At 43.4% G+C, this 11,478-nt stretch overlaps 1 protein-coding gene across 3 annotated transcripts in view; it reads left to right on the forward strand.

Moving 5' to 3' along the window:
* The window catches only part of KLHL13 (kelch like family member 13), a 48,373-nt gene that overhangs the window by 1,239 nt on the left and 35,656 nt on the right, over positions 1-11,478 (forward strand). The gene's annotated exons all lie outside the window — the stretch shown is intronic.

Here is an 11,478-nt window from a genome sequence, read left to right on the forward strand (position 1 = left end):
GACTGTCTTTTGACAAAGTCGCAATAAAATCTGAAAACATAAATGGGAATCATTCCTATCTGAGCACTTAGGTAGTTATTCAGTTTGTCCATGTAAAGTAGTTTCGCATAAAAAAGTCTTTTTACACACATGGCAACAATATGCCTTTGTCTCACCAGACCTTGGGGGAGCTTTTGTTCGCCTTTTGTTGCCCTGAGTTCTGTGTCAGCAGGTACAGGTGGCTTTTTTCCTCCTGCAAAATAAAGCTAAGCATAGGGGAACTGAATGGTATCAGCCTCTATTTCCTTTCAAAAATGAGAAAGAGTTGCTTTAAAATGCACAAGTAGGGGTGGAGGTGACTCCCCTCTCTGGAAATGAGTATCGAGACCGTGACTTTACCAAAGTCTTCCAGCCTCGTATCTACAATGTCAGTACTTGGAAGCTTGTATTGTCTTTCTGCAGGCAGGCTTTTGCTTCCAGCTGCTGTAGGGACATGCTGTAAGAAAATAGGTATTTGCAGATTCTCTAAACATCATCTTTCTTGGCTGTTTTGGGGAATGGCACTGATGGGGCTGACAGGACCCGGTACCCTGTGCCCGGTCACTGCTGTTCTTGGGGCGAAGGGCTGGGGTTGGGGAGCCAACCCGGCTGGTCCGAGCCTGGGCTGGGCACCTCCGGCTCCAAGAGGAATTTTCCTGGGAGCATTTCAGCCTTTTCACTCACCGGGTGCATCAAACATCTTTAATGCTACCAAAAATAAGCTATTTCTAATAAATAGCTACTTTAAAAATATATATATATGACTGAACACAAAGTATAACGATTAAAAAAACACTGTCTTTAGTGGTGTATGTTATGGTTTTTAAACTGTAGTACTTATGAAAAAGAAAAAAAAAATCAGCAATAGCCCAGTCAGATCTATCTGCTGCTGGAACTGAGCATTTCTTTTGTGTGTTGCCTTTAAAAATTGCTAATCTGTCTCTGTGTGTGCCCCGCGTTCCTGACAGGGATCATGTCGCTGATTATCTCCCTGTGTTGAAAATGTGAGACCAGGTTTAGTGATCACACTGAACTATGCGGTGCTGGGCTTATCTAGAGCATGAGAAATATGTGATCAGCAGCCTTAATTATCCTTTTATTATGAGTCAATGTATCCCTGTGTTTATGGAGACCTTCCTTCGCTGGCACACAGTCCTGTCATTAGCAGGACTCTTATATCTAATGTTTAAATTATTCATATACTATATTATAAAGAATGAGAAACGTTACAAAATGGCACCTATTTGATTAGGCTGTATATATCAACTGATAAAAAAAAAACAACCTGGTAGTTTAGGTTGACCAGTAAAATAGGTGATGGAATTAATTACCTTCACTGCAGAGATTACAGTACATTTGCTACTGTTTCACGCAATCTGATGTTTTTCACATATTTCTAAGTTTTCTTTGATAACTAGCACTCTGCACCCTGGCAAAAGGCTTACGTTTCGAGCAAAAGATTCAGGAATGAGTGGGGTGTGAAACGGAACGTGTATTGATGTAAAATAAATGACCACAAAACTCTTGGATTCACAGATGAACGCTTCTACGCTTGGTATTTTGGATCTGGGTACACAAAAGGATAACTGAGCTTTTAATCCCTTTAATAGTTGATATAGATCTTAGAAAATAGGTTTGTAATGTAATTTGGAATGTTAAGAAGGGAGGTCTTAAAGGTGGCTTTTTTTTTTGATACTTAAAATGAAATTCCAGTTTTTCAGGGTTTTCTTGGAAAGTTGACCTTTAACTTTAAAAGCTTCCTCCTGCGTACGACGTCCAAGTGATGCACTTTGACGTTAAACTGATTGTCAGGACACATCAATTTGTGTCCCCTATGTGGTCTGTACCTGATAGCTGAGCTCTGCCAGGGCTCCCTGGGTGGAAATGCCAGGGTGGATGGAAGCAGCACCTCCAGGTTCTGGGCTGGAACCACATGGGAAATGAAGGACCTGCTGGAGGTGGGCTGATGTCCACCAGGAGAGGTGCTTCTGTTGCTGGGAAGCCTCCTGGTTTTGCTGGGGCTGGTGCTACCTTCCTGGCAATGGGGAGGAGGAGCAGGGAGTCGTTGCCTCTTGGCTGGTAGTTTTGTGTCCCACCAGTTCTTTATGAGGGATATTTTCAGGATATCCTGACTGCAAGAGGTAACTTCACATTACAGGGAGGGTGAAGGGTCCTCCTGAAGGGGAATGCAGACATCTCCTGGCTTCTGGTGGAACTCTTCCAGAGGAGCTTGAGCCGCACCCAGGCTGATGGAGAGATGCCCAGGGAAATCAGATGGGATCAGAACAGGAGCACTGGGATGTCACCAGTGTGTGTGGGTGTGATACAGCCTGGCCCAGTGCATGGGACAGGAATGTGGAGGTGTGTGGCCGTGTCTGTGCCTTCTCAGCCAGCTTCACGTTTTCTTCCCTGACACTTAAGAGTGCTGGGGTTTAGAATATAGATTTATTGTGTCAAAATGAGTGTGGAAGCAAGTTTACTGACAACCTGTTCATACCTGTGGTTGTGTTGGCCATGTGGGGACAGACCCAAGGTACAATGTGGGCAGGTGAGCAGTTTCAGCAAGTGAATTGAGGGGAAGGACAAAGTGAGTAATACCGGGTCAGAAAAGTGGTATTCCCTGGCATCCTGGCTGTGTGTCCATGGCCATGTGTTAAAAGCAAACAAACCCGGTGGCTGTGGGAGCAGAAGTGAAGAACCAAAGCTCTGGTGCAGAGAGGTGAGGAACTGTTCTGTGTTTGGTGGTACAGAGTGCCTTTGGGGTGTAAAGGAATACACGTCCCAATTATTGCTAATGACAGGCCACGTCATCTCATGCGTTAAGAACTAAGAGGAGAATTCTTTCTTACACTAGCAATGTCCTTTACATCGTTTTCTGAAGTTGTGCACATCTTCCATCAACAGGAATGGAAGAAATATTTGTGGAAACGCCAGAGATTAAAGTCCTATGACGGACATCTACAAAGAATTCAATAATGCAAAAATACTATATTCAAAAATGCAATAATATGTAATATGATACTTATTCTATAGCCTATGCCACGCGAGAATGATTGTTAACTCTTTTCTGAAAAGTTAAATGCTAAGTGCTTTTAGTCTCCAACATACCATGGTTAAAACCAAATAAAATAAAAAAAATTCTTAATGCAGAATAATCCGTATGTAAACTTAGTCCCTTCCATCCTTCTACGTGGAATAGTGTGTTGATATTTTAAATGGAAACTATCCTTTGCCTGTGTTTTCATAAATAGCTGACTGATATTAGAACTAAACAAATGTTATATTCTGAACGTATTGCTGTCCAAGAACTTGCAGCACGGTCTGTCTGTCCCGAGTCGTGTGGCTGTGAAATTTGTCCGACAGGAACCGCTTTGCAGTGATGAAAATCAGTTACTGTGCACAAAAGTAAAATAAATTCTTAATACTCTGGAGTAATTAGCGTTAGTTTTAGCTGCTTATCTAGGTTTTGTAGGTTAATGCTTTTGTGTCGTCTTTGGAATCTCTGATTTGCTCTGGAGTGAGCCCTTTGTGTCAATGCTGTATTATTCTATAGCCTATGCCACGCGAGAATGATTGTTAACTCTTTTCTGAAAAGTTAAATGCTAAGTGCTTTTAGTCTCCAACATACCATGGTTAAAACCAAGTAAAATTAAAAAAAATTCTTAATGCAGAATAATCAATTTGTAAACTTAGTGCCTTCCATCCTTCTACGTGGAATAGTGTGTTGATATTTTAAATGGAAACTGACCTTTGGCTGTGTTTTCATAAATAACTGACTGATATTAGGAGAACTAAACAAATGTTATATTCTGAACGTATTATCCTTTGCCTGTGTTTTCATAAATAGCTGACTGATATTAGAACTAAACAAATGTTATATTCTGAACGTATTGCTGTCCAAGAACTTGCAGCACGGTCTGTCTGTCCCGAGTCGTGTGGCTGTGAAATTTACACGGTCTGTCCCGAGTCGTGTGGCTGTGAAATTTGTCCGACAGGAACTGCTTTGCAGTGATGAAAATCAGTTACTGTGCAGAAAAGTAAAATAAATTCTTAATTCTCTGGAGTAATTAGCGTTAGTTTTAGCTGCTTATCTAGGTTTTGTAGGTTAATGCTTTTGTGTCGTCTTTGGAATCTCTGATTTGCTCTGGAGTGAGCCCTTTGTGTCAATGCTGTACGATGATAGGTGCTTAAAAGGGAGAGGGGGGGTGTGTGTGTAATTCATCCCACCTTCTGTACGAGTTCTCCTCTGGGCCACCACCCTGTGTCCCTGCAGCCCACGCTGGCCCGTTTCGGTGAAGAAACCCTCTGGTTGGACACTTCAGCATTTGGGAGATCGCAGGGGATTCACCCCAAACCAGGCTCACCTCTCTGGCAACATTTCATTGCAAGCCATTATTACCTAGATATTTCAAATAACAACATGTTGAAAGTCAATGTGCAGGTCACCCCAAATAGAATCATAGAATGGTTAGAGTTGGAAAGGACCTTAAAGATCATCCAGTTCCAACCCCCCTGCCCTGGGCAGGGACATCTCCCACCAGACCAGGTTGCTCAAATATTTTTAAACTAATCTGACGACGCGTGCGAAGAGATGAACTGGGTGGGTGGGGAATAGAAGGGGCTCACGTCTTATAATTAAAAGGCTATAATTAAAAGGATAAAATAGGAATCACGTATATAGAGTCCTCATTTATGACTCTTGATCTTACTTTTGCTTTTCAGATAGGTATTTCAATAGATTATTCTGTTTGAAATGTGAAATTCCATTGCAGTAACCAACTGGCAAAAATGAGGGAAAAACCCCAAACCTGGTTGCCATGAAGTTTCCTGGTGCTTGTGGTTTTCCTGGGCACACCTTTACAGGTGATGCTCTGGCTTCTCAAAATTACATTCTCCTCCTCGTATAGCGTGATGCTGCAACACTGACATTGTCTTGTGACGTGCCAAAGCATCTTTACTGAGTTGTCTTGAGTGTGTTACTCAGCCCATTCTGCTGGAATGTCACTTCTGCCAGTTTGTCCTTTTTGCCTTGTTATTGTGGAAAAATCTTGTTGTCTACAGGATCATAGAATCATAGATCATAGAATTGTCTAGGTTGGAAGGGACCTTTAAGATCACCTAGTCCAACCATCAACCTAAATATGACACAAACAAAAAACCACATCACTAAACCATGTCTCTAAGCACTATGTCAACCTGTCTTTTGAACACCTCCAGGGATGGTGCCTCAACCACTTCCCTGGGCAGCCCATTCCAAGGCTTAATAACACTTTTTGTGTAAAAATCGTTCCTAATATCCAGCCTGAACCTCCCCTGGCGTAACTTGAGGCCATTTCCTCTTGTCCTGTCGCCTGTGACTTGAGAAAAGAGACCAACCCCCACCTCTCTACACCCTCCTTTCAGGGAGTTGGAGAGAGCAATAAGGTCTCCCCTCAGCCTCCTCTTCTCCAGGCTGAACGCCCCCAGCTCCCTCATCCTCTCCTCATAAGACTTACTTTCCAGACCCCTCACCAGCTCCATTCCCCTTCTCTGGACCCGCTCCAGCCCCTCAATGTCTTTTTTTTTTGTGGTAAGGGGCCCAAAACTGGACACAGCCCTGGAGGTGGGGCCTCACCAGTGCCCGGTACAGGGCTTTTCTAGTGTTATGCAGTATTTTCTGTTGAGGTTTGGATGGTGATATCTATGGATTTTCGTAAAGTACTTGGTAGGTATTGGGGTTTTAAAATAATAGCCACTTGTTCTGAATGGTAATAGTGGGAATTGTAGTGTAATAACGTGTAGCTGTAACACTAAAGTGGAAGTGCAATCTGTATTATTGCTGTAATATTTTGTTCAGCAGTGACTGGGATTGTATGCAATATCTAAGTTGTAAAAATGTATTTTGTCATGCGACAGACAAGTCACCCACACCTGTTACCTGACATGATTTAAACTCTTTATCATGTAGGGGGAAAAATATTTTACAGTTTGAAGTAATTAATGCCCCCCTCCATTCTCTCCAGGAGGTTGTAATAAAAGAGGGCCAAAACACCAGTGACAAGTGACAAAGCAAGAGGAATGGTGAGCAGACCCAGGCAGCAGAAAGGGCAGAGGTTAATTATCCAACCCCGACATCACAGTCTTGTTTACTCTCTTTTCCTGGCTTTTAAGCCATCAAAATAATTCTGTATAATAAGGAAGAGTAGCCGCACTCCAGAAAGGAGTTGTTCCTAAATCTGTTTGGGGAATATGGTGGGATGTGTAGTCTGTGGCCAAATCTTGGCTGTGCAGGTGCCACCTTAGACATAAAGAGGTTTTAGTCTTGAAGGAACAGTTCTGAGGAGAAGGATCTGGGGTCCTGGTGTGTAGTAAACTATCCCTGAGCCAGTGATGGGCCTTTGTGGCCAAGAGGCCAATGGGATCCTGGGCTGCAGAGGGAAGAGTGTGGCCAGGAGGTGGAGGGAGGTCATTCTCCCCCTCTGCTCTGCACTGGGGAGGCCACAACTGGAATCCTGCCTCCAGTGCTGGGCTCCCCAGTTCAAGAGAGACAGGGAACTGCTGGAGAGAGTCCAGCGTAGGGCAACAGAGATGATGGAGGGATTGGAGCATCTCCCTGATGAGGAAAGGCTGAGAGAGCTGGGGCTCTTGAGCCTGGAGAAGAGAAGGCTGAGGGGAGACCTTATCAATGCTGACAAGTGTCTAAAGGGTGGGTTGAGGGAGGATGGAGCCAGACTCTTTCCAGTGGTTTCCAGGGACAGGACGAGGGGCAACGGGCACAAGCTGGACCATGGGAAGTTCCACTGGGATGTGAGGAAGAACTTGTTTGGGGTGAGGGTGGCAGAGCCCTGGCAGAGGCTGCCCAGGGAGGGTGTGGAGTCCCCTTCTCTGGAGATCTTCAAGCCCCGCGTGGATGGAGTCCTGAGTGATGTGCTCTGGGCAACCCTGCTTTTGCAGGGGAGTTGGACTGGAGGATCTCTAGAAGGTCCCTTCCAACTCCAACAATTTCGTGAACCATTCTACAAACTTAACAATTTCTGTGTGTGTGAAGACTGACTTTAAAGACAGGTCAGGCAGAACCCTATTCCTCTGGTGCCTGCATGATGTTTAAGTGTTCTGTAATGCCCAGGCAGGATTCAGCTGCCAGGCTAAAATTATGGCTTTCCTTTGGAAAACTTAAAGCTGAATCTAAAGGGTGGAGATCAGGACGTGCAGTGTCAGCCCAGCCTGGGCTGGGACACCCGAGTGACCGCTGTATTTTTCCTTTTGGGACGTGAAGGAAATAAAGCAGTTCAGCTTCTCCAGAAGAGCTGCAAAACCTGTGTGTTTGCTTTGCTTTTTCTGTTTTTAATAGTAGGAATCAATAGGCTAACATCAACTTTGGCAAAAAGTCATTAGAGAACCGTTTCTAATTTAGCATCGTTAAACAATCTGAGACTGCAAATTTAAGCTACAAATGGCTCCATGAGTGTAAACCCTTTGTCAAACAGATAAATGTGGATGTGATACTAAGGCTCCCAGAGAGACCAAATACTGTTAGGAACAAAAGCTTTATAGCAATGACTGAGCCAAATATTGCTTTGTTTCTGTGGAAAACAAATTTGAATTAAGCAGCGGGCTGCAATTATACTGCAAACAGCTTGAGACCTCTGATAGTTTAGTTGTTTAAGAAGGAATTTCGAGGAGAATGTTTTCTGTGTGCGTATCCTTGGGGAAATCGTGCCGAAACGGTGGTTGATGTTGCTCAGACCTTCCTGCTGGCTTTGTGGGACCTTGTTTGTGCTGGCTTTGGTCACGGTGGGATCTTACTGGGAAGGGACCCAAAAAGGTGTGAGTGATGCTGGGAATATCCTCATTTCATTGTTGTTCTCTGTTGTCCTCCTTTCTGTCCAAATCCATTGGCATTTGGAACAGTGATGGTGTCTCCAATCATCTGAGGGTTTCTTGTAGCCTCCATCATTTATGCTGGTGGTGGGGGCTTGCATGCTCGGACAGAAACGTTTTGTCAGACAGTGATTGTGACTTCAAGTCCAAAGAGACTGGGTTATATTAAAAAAAACAAAAAAAGAAAGAAAAAAAGAAAGGTTAAAGGCTTGACATTTGTGCGCTGATCTCCAAGACTTTGCTTCTAGAATAGCTTAAGCAGGTTACTTTGAGCCTGACAGGTTGGACAAGATTCAACCTGACCTTTATGGACATAGGAATGTCTATTTGTTTTTTAATTTAAGAAGCAGTAAGCTTTGTTTCATGGCTTTCTTCTGGAGCGGAGACTTAGAAGAGCTCGGTATCAAGTTTCTAAACAAATGTTGGAATGTTCAGCTGTTCCTGCTGTACGGATTAGAAAGTGAATATATGAAGAAGGTCAGGTGTACAAAGTGAGATGTTCCCAATGCCAAGGTGGGAGCACTGCCCCAGGTGAGCGGCGTCCAGCCCTGGCTGCTGCAGCTGCTTTGGAAAGATGCACCCATTGCACTTTAAACAACGCAGTGACCTGATAAATGCTGAGATTTTTAGTTACATTATCAGCCTCTGGGCTCGTCTATTAAAAATACAGCCTTTAAATTGCTCAGCGAAACAGCGACATCTGAAGCTGATGGCGTGGCACGGGTGGCCATAATAAGAAAGAAATAAACCAAACCCTGATTTGCAGTGCTAAAGCTTTGTGTGTCCCTGGTCACCGTGGTACCTTCAGCCCCTTTCTCATCTCCAGCAACGCCAGGATTAGTCCCGGGTCAGTCCTGGAGCAGAGCTGATGTTTGCCCCTCTTGGGAGAGGAGTTCACTTGTCACCCCAGCCAAACAAAAATGGTCTCTTCTCTTTGTTTTCTCTTCTAGCTGTTTTAAAATGTACGCTTGCATTTCCTAGAGAAACTTTTGGCTGTGTTTTTGTAGTGAGAAACCCACCATGATTTGCAGTACTAATGCTTTGTGTGTCCCTGGTCACCGTGGTACCTTCAGCCCCTTTCTCATCTCCAGCAACGCCAGGATTAGTCCCGGGTCAGTCCTGGAGCAGAGCTGATGTTTGCCCCTCTTGGGAGAGGAGTTCACTTGTCACCCCAGCCAAACAAAAATGGTCTCTTCTCTTTGTTTTCTCTTCTAGCTGTTTTAAAATGTACGCTTGCATTTCCTAGAGAAACTTTTGGCTGTGTTTTTGTAGTGAGAAACCCCTAACAAATCCCCAAACTGGCTAGTTTTACTGGCTTACTGATAGATACCACAAAGGAATTAAATTAAAAATGTACACTTGCATTTCCTAGAGAAACTTTTGGCTGTGTTTTTGTAGTGAGAAACCCCTAACAAATCCCCAAACTGGCTAGTTTTACTGGCTTACTGATAGATACCACAAAGGAATTAAATTAGAAAGTCCTGTTAAAAAAAAAATAGTAAGAAAAAGGTGAGGTGTTGTTTTTGGGGAGGACAAATGTAAAGGTAACTTCTATAGGTTACCTCTATAACTTCTAAAGGTAACCTATAAATAGAAATGAGAAAGTCCTGTTAAAAAAAAAATAAGAAAAAGGTGAGGTGTTGTTTTGGACGAGGACAAATGTAAAGGTAACTTCTATAGGTTACCTCTATAACTTCTAAAGGTAACCTATAAAGAATTTCCTGAAATAGTATGGGCGAAGATATGGAATGGAAAAAATGGGAAATACCATGATTGGATAATTTGTTCATCTACATTATATTAATATATTTGCCCAGGAGGTGGTTGAGGCACCATCCCTGGAGGTGTTCAAAAGACGGGTTGATGTAGTGCTGGGAGATATGGTTTAGTGATGGTGTTGCTTTTTGTTTGTTGTGTGGGTGTTTATTTTTGTCAAAATTAGGTTGACGGTTGGACAAGATGATCTTTAAGGTCCCTTCCAACCTAGAAGATTCTGTAATTGTGATATTTTAATTTCTTAATAGAAATATTCTAGGGTTTTCATTTATACAATGCTCCTGTATCAGCTATGCTCATTGAGCTCCTAGGTGTTAATTTTTTAATAGAAGTATTCTAGGATTTTCCTTTATACAATGCTCCCGTATCAGCTATGCTCATTGAGCTCCTAGGTGGCCAAGTAATTTGTCAGGGAATTCCTAAATTCATTACTTATGAAGCTGGAACATCTGTTAGTAATGGGAAGACAGTAAGATAGTCAATACTCAAATTATTTTTTGGCAGACTAAGCATGCTAAAATACTTTTTGGCAGATTATGCATACAAAGTAAAGAATTACTCTGTCTAACAGTAAATGAAAGTTTCATTGTATTCCTCTGGCCTTTTCATTAGGTTCATCAGGTTCGTTAGCAAAATACATGCAGGGCTGCATGTATAGGATAGCCCTGCAATATGCTGGTTTTGTTTGATAGACCAAAAATAGTAAAGATTTGTCTTGTAATAAGAATATCTTAGTATGAAATTGAAGTCTGGTTCTTTGTCTGCTGATGGATACCAGAGAACTGGCACACGCCAGGAGCCATTGCCGAAGATGCCGCTTACCAGTGACCAGCACACTTGCAGTAATGGTTCATTGAACAGTAATTTGACAGAGAAAATAAGGTTATAATCCTTTCAAAACCAAGCTATTGAGCTTCACCAAATTAAGAATTCACTGTCTGGCCAATATGGCTTTGGCAGGCTTTTACTGAGTTATGTAAAGACTGTGGGTTTTAAATAAATCAGAGAACATGCGCTCTAAAATATCCCTGGCTGTAGGCTGATCTCCTTGCTCTGTTTTCCAAGCCTCTGCGCCGTGCTCTGACAGTTCCTACCAGATCAATGCTTTACTGATGTAAATGAACAAATCCCTGAGAATATTCATAGTTCCCTTGTTTCTCTTGCATCAGAAGGAGTTCAACTGCTTCGGAAGAAAATGCCGTAACAGAATGTTGGTTTATTCCGTTCCTGCCACTGAAGCTGCACAAAATGGCAATGCCAGGTCTGAATATTTTAGTCAACAGTAAAACTTGTCTTAGTTTCTGCAGGTCCCTGCTTTCACGGGTCACCTGGTTGCCTCTGGACTCTTTGAAGAGGTCAATATTTGTGCAGTGCTTTAGGAAGCAGCTGAATCTGTGAATCGTGGTAACTCCAGCCCTTTCCAAAGCACCCATCAGTTTTTGCTGGAAAGTCCCATTACCCAAAGCATCTTTTGAAGGAGGCACAGCCAGCAGTGATGCAGAGCCTGGGTACCTTCTGTCCCCTTGGCAGGTCCCCACGGTAGTCCCCACAGCTCTGGGTCTCCTGCTCCGGGTGCAGAGTTTGCTTTCTCCGGTCACGGCCCTTTAGTTTCCATAATTCATAGAATCATAGAATTGCCCAGGCCGGAAGGGACCTCCAAAGGCCATCTAGTCCGACCCCCCCGCAGTCAGCAGGGACACCCCCAACTAGACCAGGTTGCCCAGGGCCTCGTCGAGCCTCTCCTTGAATATCTCCAGGGAAGGGGCCTCAACCCCCTCCCTGGGCAACCTGTTCCAGTGCTCCACCACCCTCACAGTGAAGAAC

This window comes from Calidris pugnax, unplaced genomic scaffold (assembly GCF_001431845.1).
Source record: "Calidris pugnax isolate Ruff unplaced genomic scaffold, ASM143184v1 scaffold38, whole genome shotgun sequence".
Lineage (NCBI taxonomy): Eukaryota > Metazoa > Chordata > Aves > Charadriiformes > Scolopacidae > Calidris > Calidris pugnax.